We start from the raw sequence: 18,683 nt of genomic DNA on the forward strand, positions 1-18,683 counted from the left end.
GCTTCTTTATTGTAAAAACATAGAGAAAGGATAAGAGAAAACAGCTGGGACTTTGATAAGAAATCTAATATGTAAGAAAAATTGGAGCACAAAATCAAAAATAGTGACATTCAGAAAAAAACTCTCTGAACCTGCTTTAAAGGGGAATGTACTGGGTTGTGGGGTTTTTGGCTCCCAGAGTAAACTGAAAAGAAGAGGATAAATTCATCTGCTTTAGAACAGAAAGATGTTTGTGAAAAATGGAGATGACAATAAAAAGGTCCTTCAGCATTTCCTGGAGAAGGAGTGTATTGGGTTTGCAGGGCCAGGTTTTGGTAGAGGGGGGCCACAGGGGTGGCTTCTTGAGAACCTGCTGGAAGCTTCCTCCCCCCACACCCAGCAGGGTCAATCCCAGCCAGCTCCAGGATGGACACACCACTGGCAAAGGCTGGACCAATCAGAAATTGTGGTAATACCTCTGTGCCAACATATTTAAGAGGAAAAAAATTAATTACTGCCCAGATGTAATTGCAGACAGAGAAGAGCAGAGTGAGAACATGTGAGAGGATCAATACTTCAGATACCAAGGTCACTGGAGAAGGAGGGGCAGGAGGTGCTCCAGGTACCAGAGCTGAAGTTCCTCTGGAGCCTGTAGTGCAGACCATGGTAAGGCAGCTGTGCCCCTGCAGCCCATGGAGGTCCCTGGAAATGCATAGATCCACCTGCAGCCCGTCAAGGAGACCATGGAGAGGCTGTGCCAGAAGAACTGCACCCCATGGAAGAGTTGGAACTGCATCCCATGGAAGAGTGACCCACATTGGAGCAGTTCATGGAGAGCTGTCTCCGGTGGGAGGCACACACACCAGAGCAGCAGCAGAAACAACTTGTGATGAATTGGCTGTAACCCCCATTTCCTGAGGGCTGGCACAGGGAATGGAGAGCCCAGGCTGGAGGGAGGGGTGGGGAGAAGGTGTTTGAAAGATTTATTTTACTTCTCATTATTGCACTCTGATTTTGTTAGAAAGAAATTCAAGTAATATCCCCAAGCTGAGTCTGTTTTTCCTGTGATGGTATGCGGTGAATGACCTCTCCCAGTCCTTATCTCAACCCATGGACCCTTTGTTGTATTATCTCTTTCCAGTCCAGCTGCAGAGGGGAGTGATAGAACAGCTTTGGTCAGTGCCTGGCCAAGTCAGGAACCTGGAAGAGCAGACCAGTGATGGTGTGGGAATCACAGTGACCAGAAGCAGCAGTGGTGGTTATGCTCTGCTGGCTGTTGGTGGCCCAAGGGACACCTCCATCACCATCACCTGGCTACCAGGTACCTGTTTTTCAATGACTTGCACTAGTGGTGCTGAGGAACAGCACTTTCTGCACTCTCCAATGGGTTATACAATTTTATGCTTCATCCCCCTACCACACGTCCCAGGAATGACATTCCCCAGATAACACAAAAGCAGATAGATGTGAAAAAAGTTACTGTGTGAGGTTTGGGAGAAGAGTTTTTTCCACTAGTGTCAAGTTAAAAGATGTTCCAGGTGAGAGGAAGCCAGCTGCGGCTGCCAGGATAAAAAGGCAGCTATTTGAACCTAATTTGATATTTTAATTCCAGCAGCCTAAAAAGCGTTCAGTTAACTAAAGGCCAAGTGATTCTCAGCAGAGGAAAATTAAAAAAAAATCTGTACAGAGAGAAGGGTGCTTTTTAGTCCCTCTAAAGTGAAATGCTGTGAACCATACAATTCCAATTTCAACCTCCCACTTAAGTATTCATGTGGATATCCTTTGCACTGCAGTGGGAGTAAAGGCACTCCCAAAGTCACAGTACTACAGCTCTTTTTCATGGCAATATACTTCAAAGGAATAGGTTTACAGATCTACTTACAGCTGCTTAGGATCTATTTGAAAATGTGTGAGGCATCAAGGCTCATCTGACCTCACAGATTAACCATGATTTGTCATTTCTACAATAACTTGCAAAACCTTCCCATGGATGCTCTTGTCCCCATAAATCTTGGGGTTAGCTAACTAAAGAGTGAATAGGAACTTTTGTTAGCCAGTATCTCTGTAGCATGTTTGAACATCAGGGGTCTGATGTTCACAAAACCATTATAACAATTGCCAGCAATGCAAAAGAAGAGAACAAATATGGAAACTCGAACTGAGGAAGCACTGTCTTGTTTTTTGTGGGTTTTTTTTTTAATTTTATGAAATCAGATCTATTAAAAATATATATTTGTGATGTAAGAGAATGAGGTTGGGAAAGATGGATAGAATAGGAAAGAAAGGTTATAATGTTTTGTTCTAGAGTTTATGACATTATTTCTCACAGGTAAGTAGAAGGTAAAAATGTTTATACAATCTAGAATTTAAAATGACTTCAAATATTTACTTTAACAGTATGAAAAGTATTACTCTGTAATTTTATTAGTCCTCTTGAAACATGTTTTTAGGCATATGAAGAAGAAGGATATGGATAAGTCATAAGGAATTCACCAAAATTATTCACCAAACATGCCTCACCAATGTCACTGCCTTCTACAATAAAATAAATGTATTTGTGTATGTGTTTCTCATTTTTAAGTGCATCATGACCAATAAAGTGAATACACTTAGAAATAATAGATATCTTCAAATAATTGGGCATAATTTATCTTCAGGTTTCAGCATCTGTGAGATATTGTAGCAAGAAGCTCTGCTTCAGGGCACCCATATAGCAATCCAAAACTTTAATATATGTCACCAGCTATTGCTCAAAAGTACATTTTCTTCTGAAACACAAAACCCTGTTTATATTTTTCCTTTCATGAACACAAATATTAAGGAACTGTGATGGTTGGACTGGATGATCCTGAAGGTTTCTTTCAAAATCAATAATTCTATGATTCATGACTCCATGAATGTGAGTGGCTCATCCCTCCACTTAAGGAAGGCCCTCCTTTTCCCTGGGCTGTGCAAAACTTTAGGTATTACCTCATCACTCTCCAAAATGTGATTTTGGATTGTATGAAACATATTATTCAATCATTTATAGCCTTCAAGGATTGTCATTTCATCCTAGACAAGGCATTGGTCATATATATGAGCCCATTGAGTTAGTCAACTCTTGGCTTGGCTGGTTTGATTTCCTGGGTCTGAAAGAGAACACACACATACAACACTGCTCTTTGAGAATTAGAAAGGTATTCCACCACACACCAGCTTGTATAGTATTATTTTAAATACAGAGTATTTATAGGATAAAAAAAACCCCAGTAATTGAAGGAATAGAATGGAATCACCAAGAAATGCTGATTATTTTGCACTGTGAGGGTGAAGCAAAACATCCACCATTTAAACACCTTTGTCTTCTGCAGAACAATATGGTGCAGGAACTCTGACAGAAAAGCAAATGTTTAATTTACATAAATGTTAATTTACCCAGTGTAGATGATATTATTTTTTTAGAGATACACAAGATAACACAAATTAAGAAAGCAATTTTTATTCTACATTTGTCAAAATTCCTCACTATTATTGTAACACATGCTGACCTTGTAAAGACTAAAAACTGTAAAGAGCAGCTTTGCTGAAGTAACAAGATCTACAATATTGTGAAAATTAACTGAATGGAAGGTAAAAAGTAGTCTCAAACTATCAGCATGAGAATATATTCTTTCTGGTGATAAGAAAAATAAAATTTAAAGGAACAAATAACTCTGACTTCCTGTCACTATTAATGAAATTTCATTTACCTTTTCTATTTAGCAGCTATCAGTCTTCATATATCAAATTTAATTTTGCAGTTATACATTATTTTTCAGTTGTATCAAGAAATTAACCTCATGGATTGTAAAGCCAGATGGGACCACTATGAGCATCTAATCTGACCTAATAAACCAAAGAACATTTTTCTTGATTAAGTTCAAGCTGAGAGTGTGTGTTCACACACATACATATATATGCATATTTTTTTTAATTGAGTGTCTGCAATTATAACAACTCAAGTCCTAATCTAAACCTAAGTCTGCTTAAACCCACTGGATTATGGATAAGAGCCTTAAGACTGGCAATTCCAAAAAATAAAAATGAGTTTCCTTTTCTTTTTTTTTGGTTATTTGATTGCCAGATTGGAAAGACAGTGTCCCTTGCCTTTTAGCATTCAACAAATGTATTTCAGTGTGGGAAAATAATCAACGTTTTAAAATTAAAATTCATCGTTACCTTTTACTTACAGCACCTGAATAATTGTTAAAAACAAGTAATTACCTGCATACCAGAAAGCACATTTAATTAGCTGCTCATAAACAGAATACATTTCGAAAGCCCTCCAGGGGGATAGGTGCAGAAATTCCATTAACCAAAGTTGTGCGTGAATTTGAGCACTTCGAAAATATACTCTGGAGACCACTTTTATGCATATTAGTTTTTCTGTTCAAAGTGCTTTCCCCTCTTCCATGTGTGCATGAATGAGAAGTTCTGTCCACCTACAGGGGTATGGGGTTTTATGAATGAAGGAACAGTGGGGCTTTTGCCTTTTTTAACTGAGGGAAACAAAACCAATGTCGAGGGTCTTTTCTTTTATAGACTCAAGGAAAAGTTATGGAAATTGCATCAATAGAAAATGGAAAATTTCTATGCAAGAAATGAGTTTCATTCAGAGAGGGGCAGAGTTGGCAGTCACTGGGTGTCTGGCTTTGCCAGGCAGCTCTGTCATGGAGCATGAGTCACTCAGAACCTTCTCTTCAGTTTTGCTATAATATTAAGACAATAGCAGCATAGTGGAAAAACACATCACCCCCCTCTTGCCCTAACAATATTACAGCCACTGGGAGACACACACAGACACACACCCCCGCACCAGCTCTCACATGCATTCATTCCATCCAATTTTCCCTTCTCTCCAGCCCAAAACAAAGCTGCAGCCAACTTATTGAAGCTAACAAATGCGTGGTCTCTTTCTCTTTTAAAAGGAACAAGTTATCTGTGTTCCCTCTTGATGAGGTAATGTCAATCCTTGTCTAACTTATTTCTTTACTGCAGAAATTGTCACCTTCAAAATTAATGGTCCTTTTCAGAGAAGAGTGCCTATCGCAAAGCATTTATCTGATTGAGCTGGCAACATTTTCCCCAAGTACCATCCTCCATCAGGAAACTCTTTTTCATTGAAATCGAAAGTTTTACATGTATATGTTGAGTTTTATAGCATTTGACAAAAAAATTTTAATGCCTCAAATAAAACTGGAACATTGAGCTTTCTTACTAGATTTTGTTGTGATCATACAGTCTTGTCCTATTTCTATTTGCACTTGTTTTAGAACTTAACTTCTAAATAACCCAATATTGTTTCCGATAATTCAATATTATATTCTAATGTTCTGAGATTGCTAGGCTGAACTCTTTTGACACTGCTGAAATGGAAGTTCTAGTAAGTTACATAGATGTCTAGAAATATGTTTACTTCAAAGTTTCTTGGTTCTTCAGTTGCGGTGGTTTTATTCAGTGTTAAAATATTGATATTTCACTGAAGAAGGAATTTATTTTTTGATCAAATGTCTAATAATTATGTAAGTAGGTAAGTGCATGCAGACAGTTGTATACATAATGGGATTTTTTTTCTCTTGGCACAGAGAGTTCAATGTCTTCTGAAATACATACAACACATGGAAAATTTTCACATACACATGTTCAGATATGAATTACCTGAAAGCTACACACATTACTGGTTTCCTTGCTTAAAAAAGAATTTCAAAGTGTATCTATTTGTACTGGTTGTAGCAAATTGTTTAAACCTATATATTTGCATTTGTGTGTGAGTCTCTGTGTATATATTCATACTCATCCAAACCCTTATAGTTAGGAATTTTCATTATACATTTATTTACTTTAGTAAATATTTAAATATTTCCCTCACAGTTTTATACATCATGTAATGATTTGTGAACTGTGATGACTTAGGAAAAAATGAGGCAAATCCCATATAGAAAGTCTTGCAGTTTGACTCTAAATGATATTTCAGAAGCTGAAGCCAAATTTCTTCTAGTATTATTGATTTGCTGGAGCCAAAGCAGCTGCACCTACAGGATCACGTAGGTAGTTTGTCTCTTGTGATTTCTGCATTAATACACAATTTTATGGTAGTCTTAGACACTGCTTATATTGCAATAACAGAGTCAAATAGCCTAATCATAAGGTGATTGATTCCCTGGTCAGAAGAGGTGAAAAAGATGTCGAGTAGGCAAGATGATGAAGGGATCAGACCTCACCATGTGCCTGGAAACACCAAATCCCTCAGCAGACTCCTGTTTTATCCTAGGTAGCAAATGGTGATAACATTTGGAGAAAGGAACGCATTTAAGGCACGATTTTGCCAAGTTTCAGACACCCACTGATGGTGCTGTGGCCCAGTCTCCCAGTTGGTGCAATGTCAACAGAGACAGCTCTGTCTCCTCCTTTACTTTGCCTTTGAAACATTAAGCTCTACACATATGAAGCCAAACCTTCCCATCCTTCAGAGGAGAGATTTGTTTTTCTGTCTTTATTGTGCCAAAATTCACGTTCCTTATCCTTAGAAATAAAAATTTAAAAAAAGAAGAAAAGACGAAAAGAAAAAAAAAATTAAAAAAAAATTAAAAAAGAAAATAAAATTAAAAAATTAAAAAAATAAAAAAAATAAACAAAAAAGGATGACTCAGCCCAAATATGTCTCTGGTCATGAATTTAAAAAGTCATCTTTCTATTCACATTGTAGATAGAGCTGGTGAGCACTCACAGTCTCCAAACTGAGTAGAAATTTTATTTGAAAAGCTTTACTGTTTCTTTTGTACAAAAGACAAAATACTGTAGAACACAGAAAAAATGTTTCTTGTCCTTTTTGAGCATATATACTAAAAATAATGAGCTTTTCTTTTATATTTTAAAAGTGCTTTGAAATTAACAAAATAATTTCTAGTATTTCTTTTGATAGCAATAGTCACAATGAAATCATTTATGGCAAACATGGAGTTCCTTATGAATACCTTAATGGTATTTCCATAATTTCCACAGTATTTCAGTATTAAGTGACTGTAAAGTATCAGAATTTTCAGCATCAGCTGAGAGACAGTACATTTCACATCTGCATTAAGATACATGGATTAAGAAAAAAAAAAAAAAAGGTGTTTCATCGTTGTAAGAAAGCCTGTGGTACAGCAAGGCTTTTCTTGCCTCAGGCTACAATAGCTACTAGTTTAACTCAATGGTCAGAGCACTCCCTGGAGAAACAAAAAGCCTTAATTCTATTGCTGGCAGTAACTTTCCCTTTGTTAGTGGCACATGTACAAAATTATTTTTAAAATAACACCACATGTATTAAACACTCACTCCAAGATGACTTATAAAAACAATGTTCCATATGTGCAAATGAGATTTTGGCAAGCACAAAATTATATGCAGAAATTACATTTGGGCATGGAAAAGACTCTTTTCACTAACCCAGATAGATATTTAATTTCTATGGGATAAATTGCATGCTACCTATTCACTAACATAATTTTCCCGCTGATGATTGACATTTAGATATCAAAGAGGAAAAAAGATAGCGTAACATTAGATTGCACATCTCGGAGGAGTAAAAGGTATTCATTAGACTAGGTATGCCAGCAAATGGCGTGCTAAAGTCTTGACAAAAATCATGTCAAAAGTCATGTCAATCTTTTTTTTTTGCTACTTCAAAAGCACATCTGTCTGCAGATGACAATCACTCATTCTGGCACCTGAAATATAACAAATAATATCCACAGTGGAAAAAATGAAAGCTGGAATCAATGTGCGATAGCCGGCATTGCTGACCGGTATTCAAGGACATGAAAATGCAAATAGAGAGGGCTTGCTGTTCCCAGGGGGAAGGTGCAGCTGAGGGGCAGCGTGGAAAGGAGGAAACCGTGGCAAAGGAACTCAGGCCTTCACAGGCTGTTTAAATCCCCAGAAGGGGTGTGATGCACAAACAGCAGCAAAGCCCTGGAGCAGGGGGCAATTGGCACACCCTCCTCCACAGGGCATCTTTCAGCCTGTTCAGAAATTGTGTATCCTGGCTCCAGAGAGAACTCCAGCCAGTGCCTGCAGCTGAAATAAAGATGGTGCCTCTGATGAAACACAGTATTTGTGGAAGGGTTAATGCAGAGGGGAAAATGAGGAATAATTTTTTAGACTTTTTTACACAGATGGAAAAAAAAAAAAAAGAAGTCAGACTTCCTAGTGGGAGAAAGCCAGGACCTGAATTGAGAAAAAAGAGAGCTGCATTGCAGAGTAACTGGACAAAAATTACTTTCTCCCACTAGATTAAAGATTTAGAAGAGATGCACTATATATGAGAATGTGTACCCTGCATTTAGGTCTAGTTTTGCTTCCCTTGGAAAGAATAATGCTAACAATATAACAATAGCAAAATAAGGGAAGGAGGAAGATTTGCATTATCTGTGTTCATTAACCTAAACTATAATGCTTCTCTTAAATATTAAATGCCTTTCTATGATTAGAAATACATTGTGAAAGGCTAAAGAAATAGATGGTGGATTTTTTTTTAAAGAATATTTCTCCACGAGACAATGAGAAATGCAACACAGCTCCTTTAATCCTGTAATCTCTCTGGTAGCAATCAGCTTGGGGTACATTTCAGTTTGTTCACTTGTCATCTACATTAAGAGTCCTTCAATGAGCTTTTCTTTTAAAGTAAATACAGAATGACACATTTATAATTAGATCTCCCTGACCATTCCTTTCTAGGTTTGAAGGATATGAGGTGTGGACATGTCATGCAGACCCTGCTCCTGATCAGTGTGCTAAGGAGCTTAGACTTTCACTGTTGATTAGTGAATTGTGAAACAACCAACAAAATACACCATGGGTGCTGTTGGTTCAGATATTGTAACCTCAGTTATTCCCTGCATTCAGGAACAGTCAGACACCCAAGAAATGTTTTGAACCACACTGAAAAACAAAAGGAGTTCAAACCATTCCTGAATTTCAAGTAAAGATTATTCAATCATTTAAGAACATAAGCCTCTGTGAACACAGCAGCAAGTAAACCCCCTGTTTCTGTTGAGCCTAAGAGCAATAAATATGTTTTAAGACTATTAGGAATACAGTATAGTATTATAGGTTAGTGTTTGTAATTCCTCTTGATATTGAAAAAAATTATTTAAATTCCTGACCATTCAAAATGTCCATAACATCATTTCTTACTAAGGCATAAAATGAGATTGTCTTGTTTGTTCCCTCTAGTTTTTAATCATTCATGTCTTTGGTATCTATGTGAAAAATTTTCAACAAATGTGTTGTATAATTTTCTTTCTAGGAATAGTCTAATGAAGCTAAATTTTCATTAGTGTTTCAAAATAAGAACTGTGTTCCAATATAGGGATCTATGTTTGCATGCTTTCTTTCTTAATATATATATGATAAAGAGGCTTTTTTTTTACAGCCTTAGAAGAAGAACCAGAGATAATTACCCCACATATGTTCCTTGGTTGTATGTATTCACTGATTAGAGGAAAAGACAAGAATCACTCCTCAGTATTTCATCTGTGCAACACTAACTTTACTAATGGAAGACAACTTTGGGGATTTAGTGAATCAGCAATGTTCTTGAGCTTTCTCATTTTTAACATGACTATTCAGCATGAATGTGGACCTCCTGGGGCTCCAACTCTTCCACTTCCATCATGATTATAATGTTAAAACAGACATTTGCCACTGTTCTAATCTCCCTCCCTGTACTAGGAAAACAGTAGATAACTTCTCACCTTTTTCTTCACAAAGTCAAGCTTTCCATCCCAATTTTCTACAGTTTTAATTTGTTCTGCTGTGTATACTTCATCACATTTTTACATTAAGTGAATCACTTTACTAAATCCCCACCCAGTATCACCTAGCATTTAAACATCTATGTTCTGTTTATGACTCAAACTGACTACTTACTACCTCTTTTTGAACAAACCTCTCTTCAAACAATAATACTCTTGCAAATTCTAAGAACTCTAATCCTTCTGTTATTGTAACTATGGGTACTCCAACAGAACTAAATAAAACACAGCCAGTGACTGAGCTTTAGCCTTGAGGCAACACCCAATCTCCTCCACACTTGGCCATGGGCCTCCTTTTGGCCATTGCACTACTCTGTGACCATAAGATGCAACTATTTAATATTTGTAGGGAAGTTTTGAGATATTTGGAAAAAGGAATGTGTTGTAGCTCACCAGAGCTTTAGCTGAAATATCTCAGTTGGCACCAATTCTCTCTCACACTAACCAAACCCTGGAAAGAATGATTACACCATCATTACATAGATTAGATGTCATCTAATCTTTGGGATTCTGAGAATGCTGCAGTCCAGTCACTGGCTACAACACATATTGTCAACTATTCTTAATCTAGCATTATGCTGCAAAATTAATTATCAAGCAAGTAAATTTTACCACAATTAAATATTTTACTCCTAGTACACAAGAAGCAAGAGAAAATTGTTCACCTGTCTTGTGTAGTATTGATTTCCTTGGGCATTCTAAATGCACAGTTCCTCAAAAGAGAAAGATTTGTTTAAGATGTGGATCTAAATATGCATTTGGAGCTTGATTTCAGACATTTAGCTCTACAATAGGGACACTAAAATTCTTAGGAATATTACGAAAGTTAAAACAAGTAAGAACCATTGTCAGGAAAGTTGTAAGGGTTCTAATATGACATAGAGAAAAAGACACAAACAGATAAACAGGAAAGACAAGATCAAGAATTATATTTGTGTAATGGAACAAAGGAAGTCTGTAGAGTTACTTAAAGAGAAGAGTGAACTGGTCAAATCACAAGCTACAAAAATAAACAGATAACAGATAACAGATACACTTGGTAAACATTGGAGCCATGGGGCTAGGTCTGAGAGAAGATGCAAAGAGAAAATGTTTGAGAGTTAGCAAAACTTCTGCACAAAGTAGACAAAATAAAAAGAACAAGAGAAAATAAAGGAAAATGGGACCCAAGTTTATGGGGAAGATGCCTTAGCTACCAACACATATCAATTCCCTGGAAGCTATAGGCCATCATCCAAGAGAAGAGGTTCACTATATTTTAATTTTGCCGTTCAGTTTTTAACTCAACTCTGGGGTACAATCTGCATAAATTAAATATAATAACTGAGCCAGAAGATTTCCAGCAAATACTGAGGAGTCATTCCATGCGAAAAGTATATTTAATAGTTCAAGTGAAATCTAAGACTGCAGCATTTGTCAGCAGGATACAGTCTGATTACACTAGGCAAGGCTCTGTGTTAGCAAATGTGATGGTTCTTTCAAAACCAAAGCAGTAATTGATGCTATAATACAAGAATCAGAAAAACAAAAATCAGAAAACAAAAAATGAGAGTCCAGTGACAATGCATGGCATGTAAAAAAAAGCAGCTATTTTCTCTTCAATGTCTTATTACTAGTAAAAACAATAATAAATTTCAAAGGACACTGATTTTCTAAATTAATGGAATTACAGATGAGAAAACATGGGATTTTATTTTACCTTCATAGCATTTAATATGAGATCAGAACATCTCATACTATTATAGCTCCATTGATTTCAATTAATTTAGCTTTCTGGCTAACTATAAATCAGAGACCAGAATCAGGACCAATTATCCTCAATGAGCACAAGTATTGCAAGGAGCCAGAAAAACTCTCAGGACTACTTGTGAGGAAAAAGCTTTCAATCTAGGGAATATTTCATGTGTCTCAGTGGAAGTCACCTAGCAGTGAGTGTAATCTTTGCATGGATTTTTATAAGACCATGTACTAGGGAAAAAAAAACACCTTAATTGAGCTAATTTAAAAATGTTCTTTCTGATCAATGTATTGATTTAGTTATAATTTGATTCTCAGCCTCGTGATCATCTTTATGTAGCTCTCTAACTGTATTGTGAATTTGAAATGGACACAAACATGTAATGAAATCCATTAACTAATAAAATAGTGATCAGTCAATTCATGAGAAATGGTGCAGATTTTTAAGATGAATGGCTAGTTTTACACAAACATTGCATAATCTGTTGCTACAGCATTGTCTTGTTTAATAATGAGAGAATGATGGTGCTGTAAAGGACATGAATTTTATATTTATCACTACTTTTTGGAGAAAAATACAGTAGCAGGGGATTCTTGTCAAAGCCACAAGAAGAACTGAATTCGTTCTTTTGTACTGAACTCTAAGCACTCACCAAAATACCCTATTTCTAAATATATATTCTCTCTTCACTGGACCTTTAATCAAAAAAAAGTGTTGCTTTGAAGCACCGATTCTATATTTTGACCCACTCATGATTGCTTACATATCTGTGCATCTGTTTCCAAATCTTAAAGCCTGGTCTTCTGCACCAGACAATATCTTTGTAAGATGTGCCACAGAAATTCTGTTCTTAGAATCCATAAAGTTACTCAACTGATTTGATGAAAACTAATGAATACCCCGTGGATGTATTCTCATCTCTTACGTCACTGTAATTCAAATCCTTCACAGTCTCTGGAATGAATCCAATTTAAATTAGATAATATTGCTGTCCTGATTTAAATTAGATGATATTGCTGTCCTGCTGTCCTGATCAGTGTTCCTAATTTATTTCTGCATGGTGGACAACCAATGTCCTGAGAACACCACACAACCAGTTTTCTGTTACATACCAAAAGCAGAAATACTTTTTTTTTTTAATAAACTTCACATTGTGTATATTCTATGTATACAAATATATTGTATATATTTATATAAAATATATATTGTAACAAACAGTGGAACTCACTATAATTAGACAACTTTTATCTTCCTGCACTGTTTTCCAAAATCTTAGTTCAGCTTGAGCTGGAGGCAAAGATTATCATTCAGCCTCATCTTTAGGACACTTATTATTTCCTTGCTGGCATGTGTTTGCCTATTGTCAGTTAGAATCTCCATTTTTTACATTTCTAAAGAAAAGTTAAACAATTCAACCAAACCCATAAACTTTTTTTTTCTTTTTCCTAGGGACCAAAGTGGCAGCTTTCTCATTACATATCAATTTACAGCTCAAAATCAGGAAGAGATCAATGCAAACCATCTGCACCTTGCAAGTTTTAGCAGATCTCCTTTTCGTCACTCTGAGTAAAACAGAGGAAGTTATGCAGAGCATGTGGTCTGCTTTCACAAATAATTTCTATGGAAAACAGCAGTCAGACAGTAATACAGGCCCAAGGTGACCTCATTACTGAAATTTGTTCTAGCTGTCATTAGACATATCACACTGTGTCACTCAAATCGGGAAAGGAATAAGAGATACTGACACGCAGCACTGGTGATTAGAGATGAAAAATACTGTTACGCCATAAGAATCCCTTGGTGGAAAAGAAATATGTACAGTGTTTAAGATTCATTCACCCCCCCGATCTGTCACTACTACCTTCATGGCTGTATTCTTTTTCTACTTGTTAGTTCTCCTTCACAAGGGACAGCACCTTTTTTTGAAGGATATTTCAAAGGCCAATGTTCACTGGCTGGCAATCTTGCATAAAACATTGATGAATTTTGGTAGTGACACACTCATGTTGAGTAAGGATATTTGCTGTTGCAGCAGGACAACTTGGACAGCTCCTTTTTGAATTCATCAGTGCAGACTCTTGTGCCTGTCTAACTGAAGTCATGGGCTCATTGCTCAAAGTTGCAAATTCTGGTTAGATCAGGCTAAATTTTGCCATGATCCTCTGTAAATTGATAAGCTACAAGGAATGATACCAAAGACTCAGAGGATGATATCTCCTGACCAGAAGCCAAGTATGGTTGCCAAAGACCCTCCTGCTCCTACACAGTTCTGATTTCCAGCTTTCCCAGCTGGTGATCAAAGATCTTGATCAGTCTGGGTTTGGGGCCCTCCTACCCAAAGGATGCACTTCCACCCTGGAGAAATATTCTGCTGCTGTGGGTCCCCACAGGGACAGCATCCCTTGGGAGTTTCAGGACACACCTCCTGAAGCACAGAAGTTTGGATGAGATTAGTGCCACATGCTAAAATTTAGTGAATCAGAGGAAGAAAAAATAAAATTTTCACCTAAGTTACTCAGTTTTAAAAGTTTGATCTTCTATGGCCCAAATATATATTTAAGTATTTTGTATCATGCTTCCCATTAATTCCTGTTAAATTGTTACTTCCTTTCCAATGCACTTTGCACTTTCTTAAATCTATAGTGAAGAAAAATGCTGAGCCTGAGTCAGCTATTTCCTTACAGAAATTAAAATATTTGCTTCTTCATTCTCTCTTGAAAATATTTATTTTGCCATTCAGACACTTTCCACAGGTGCACATTTTCTTAAAACAATGGCTTTATGGTTAACAACTTCTCTCTGAAGTCTAACATTTTAATTGCTGTTCAATCATAACTGTTTAATCCCTTAAAACTGAAGTCTTAATCACCATCTTCACAAGGACCACAACTAGATTTTCAGTCAAATATAAACACAATCTCTCTCAAGCTTGTCATATTGCAGAATATGACATAATACAATATTGTCATACTCCCCTTTCACTAAAATTCCTTTCAGTGCTAACAGTACTTACTGCAGAGTGTGAAAATATGTAATTGCATTCAATCACAATGTTGATAGGTTCATTTTTTTCTCAAGATGTATACTTTTTACCCGTATACTTTCAATTTGTTGCCTCCTACATTTATTAGTCCTTTCTGGAATAGTGGCAGTCCTATTCTACTATTAACTTTACCGATAAAAGAAATAGGGCAATCTAAAAATGAGAAGTCCAGCCTGTGACAGCCCATCATACATTATAAACCAGCCTCAGCACATCTGTGGGTAAATTGTCTCTTGTGAACTGTTCTACAGCTGTTAGGGTTCATGTTGTTCCCTTATAAACCAGAAATAGGAATTTTTATTACCTCTGGCCATAATTTAAATTACATGAGCCCAACTCCATGATGTAGATTAGTGTACTGTCATGCAGTTCAGCTTTTATTTTGGCACACTACAATGCAGCTCACACATGAACTCTACCGTCAGTGGACATGTGATGGGAACAGAAAGGATAAACACACACCCAGAGTATTAAAAATGCTAGAACAAAACCTTAGGTCTATAAAGAATTATCACTGTATTTGCACCGATTCTCATAGTTTATATTCTTGGCAGCTTTACATCACCAGACTGAATGGTTTGAGACTTCGCTCGTACTCGACAAACACTCTAAAGGTCAGTGCTGTCACCCTTTCACTAAACATCACCAAAAATAGCTACATAGCTGTTCCAGGAGCTCTTACTTTATTTATTAAATAAAATTTGAGCTATAAGGTTTTTTCCCAGGCCTTACATTGCAAAAAATGAACCTAGCTTTTTCAACAATGGTTAAAATTTATTATTTTCGAGTAATCTGTCCAAATAAGAAATGTATTCCACTACAATATTTTAAAAAATAAATTTACTTTTCCAATTCAAAATACATCACATCAGAACTAAGAATTGCTTTGCTTGTTATAAAAAATGTCACACACTCTCCCTCCTCCCTACATAATTTTTTTAACTAGAAAAAGGGCTATTTTAAGAAATATGGAGATGTTGCAAAAGAAATAAAAAATTACACACCCCAAAATGAAGAGTTAGAAGAGGGAAAAAGAAGAAAATAATCTCTCAAGTTCCAGCAAGAAGCTGAAGCTGTCCCTGACTAGATGTAACCAGAAACTTGTACTTTCCCAAAAATTTGCAAGCAGATAAATTCATTTGGCACATTATACTTAATGGAAGAAAAACATATGTTATGATCTGAATTTTTATGTAAAAAGTCATATTCATTCATTCTTCTGTTAAGCCCTACACTTCAATATACCTTAGAGTGAGCTGCAGTTTATAAATTGCCAGGATGCAAAAGAACATGAATGTTACTCTAAGCCTGTTCCTGCAACTTTCTTTAGAAAGTCATAAACATTATGGCTAATTAACAACCTAATGGAATGCTGAGAACGAAGGTCTTGCTTCTCTGTGCACTTCTGGGCTTGCCTTTAATTGGTAAGAAATTTCCAGGGCTATAAACAGAACATGAACTCTAAGCAACATTCAAAATCTACTTCTGGCTTCTCAACTCAAATAAAAATAACAATTATCATTAGCTTTCTGATTAATTTTCATAAATCATCATGGCTTGAATAGAGACATGCTCAAACCCAAGACAGATGAAGGATTTTTGCATGTCTCCTCTTTGATTTTATTCAGTTTGACATTGTAGGAAACAGTCTCTAAATAAGTAATTAATCTTTCATTTTGATTGCAGCACAAAATGCATCAGACAATCATGGTATCACATCAGGGAGCTGTGATGGTTAAGATGTGGGCCTATATTCAGGAGCTCTCAGAAGTCTCCTTTCCTGCTATGCCCCAGATTGAACCACATAACCTGGAGCTAACAGCTCAGTATCTCTACCTGCAAGAAGCATTTCCATCCTTAGTTTGTAGACACTGTAAGCCCAAGAAAAGTGGTGGTGGTGGCATCAAGCCTAGATTTGCATAGAGCTCGGGACAGCCCAGCCAGCATATACTAATTTTACTAAACCATTCCTTACTCTCGCCCTCTCTATGAATAGTGAATTAATTCAAAAACTTAGTCCATGAGAAATATCTCTCACAGTTTTTAATCTTTCAAGATGTGACATACAACAGAAATAAGCTATGATTATTTTTGGGTCTGAATAAACAGGAATATAGCTCCAACCAATCAATTCCTCCAAGGATTGAAAATAAAATGCTGTTTTCATTTTGGTTTGGGGGTTTTTGTTGGACCTGTTTGTTTATTTTTCCCCCACAAAGAGGAACACAACTAGCTACTCCAGATGTGAGCATCCCCAATACTTGTTTATTAAGTGTGAGGCCTTGCTCCAGCAATTAAAACCTCTGGGACTGTATGCAAACCAGAACATTTGCATTTGGCCTTGAGCAATATACCTCCTGCACGACAGCGTGCTCCCCACAGTTTTGAACATGCTGACAGACTAAAGTAACCAAACCACCAGAGAGCCAAGGACTGCAACCTGCAATAATCCAATGGGAAGGGTTACAGGCGTTATAAATAATAACGTGGGAAACTAGCACAAAGTCTGTGAAAGAATCAGGCTGTGAGGTGACCATTACTGTAAAGTTGGAAAGGTTTTGCAATGGATATCAGCCAGCCAAAGGTAGAATATTTAAAACAGGGGGAAACTCATTATTTTGAAGCTGATGAATATGATTTCTGTGATTGACCTTTCAGGGCCAGATTCTGATCTTGAGGGAATAGGCTGAGCGTTATCAACAGCATGGGCTCATGGAGATCTAATGATAACATGCCCTCATGACCTGTCTGGCCAGCTGCTGTCCCTAGTCTTGTACTTTATAGTCTCTTGAAATTAAAATACAATTAAACATCTTTAGAAAAAATCTAAATAATTTCTAAACAAAGTAGCATGCATCATCCTGTACAGAATCAAAACAATAGTTTGCAATGAAATACAAATAAAAAGTAGGAAAAACTTTGAATCTGTAGTTATTGTAATTTCTACTTATTTACATGTCAGAAAAATTGCTTTATTTTATTTTCTTTTATTTTTTTCAATCTGTGGACCTCAAATGCATATATTCTACTCCTAGATAAGACTAATTTTATTCCTGCAAAATCAATCAGAACATCATCTTCCTCTTTTCACAGAATTTTCAAAATAGGACTTGAGTGGACACAAGTGCTGGGGGCTGTGCCAGAGGCTTATTCTCATATCTGTGTAAACCACGTCTCTGGGGGACAGAATTAATTTTTATGCAAACCATTCATTTTCCTCATGATTTACCAAGAATTTTATACTACATATCCTAAAATGAAATTTAAAAAGAAAAGAAAAAAAAAAAAAGGAAAAGAAAATAAATTAAAAGAAAAAAAACCAGAAAAAATAGAAAAAAATTATTGGACCAGGATAAATCTGTAAAAGAGGTTTGACTCTAGAATATTTTTTAAATGATACAATAAATTTTTGCTTATTTCTAAAAATTATATAACTGGATTACAGACAAAGAAACAGGTGTCAAAAGCAGAAATCAAGATCAATTTGGTTTGTATCCCTGAGCACAAAACAGAAGAAACTCTGTTTAAAAAGGCCAGTAAGGTTATTAAGAGTTACCAGAAAACACAAAAGACATCCTCTTTGCATGTGAGCTACAGCTGCAGTAGTCAAATGGAGAATCCTGGCTAAGTTTGAGGGGAAATATGCAATATGCAAACAAGCCATAGCTTCTTTTCGATCTGACATGCACTAATAGCTAACAAATGAGAGGCTCTTTCAAATGAGCTGGTCCTGCACGGCTGAATTATGATAGGCAAATGGGATAGGAATGAATTAAAGAGCAACACTCCCTGTCACAATATGCCTTTGCAAAAGCTACTTCCCTTCAGAAGTTATCGGCACCTGCCAAAGCCACAGGGATTACCCTTCCAGGATACAACAGGAGAGGAAATTTTGGCTCCTTACCAAGAAGCCAGAAACTGAAAAATGTCCTAACAAATAAAGTGAGAAAGCTAAGCAAAAATTCTTTAAGGAAAGTAATAGATTTATCCTTGCCCAACCCTGACTCCTCATTGACATTTAGACCCTGCACTGCAGCATTAGAACTTCTCACAGAGGACTAAAGAAAATGGCAAACAAATCCAGGCCTAACAGGGTATGCTTCAT

General features: G+C 36.5%; 1 protein-coding gene across 2 annotated transcripts in view; it reads right to left on the minus strand.

Annotated features, from left to right (window-relative positions):
* Positions 1–18,683, minus strand: part of PTPRN2 (protein tyrosine phosphatase receptor type N2) — a 634,110-nt gene that overhangs the window by 261,590 nt on the left and 353,837 nt on the right. The gene's annotated exons all lie outside the window — the stretch shown is intronic.

Source organism: Ammospiza caudacuta, chromosome 1 (genome assembly GCF_027887145.1).
Source record: "Ammospiza caudacuta isolate bAmmCau1 chromosome 1, bAmmCau1.pri, whole genome shotgun sequence".
NCBI classification, from domain to species: Eukaryota; Metazoa; Chordata; class Aves; order Passeriformes; family Passerellidae; genus Ammospiza; species Ammospiza caudacuta.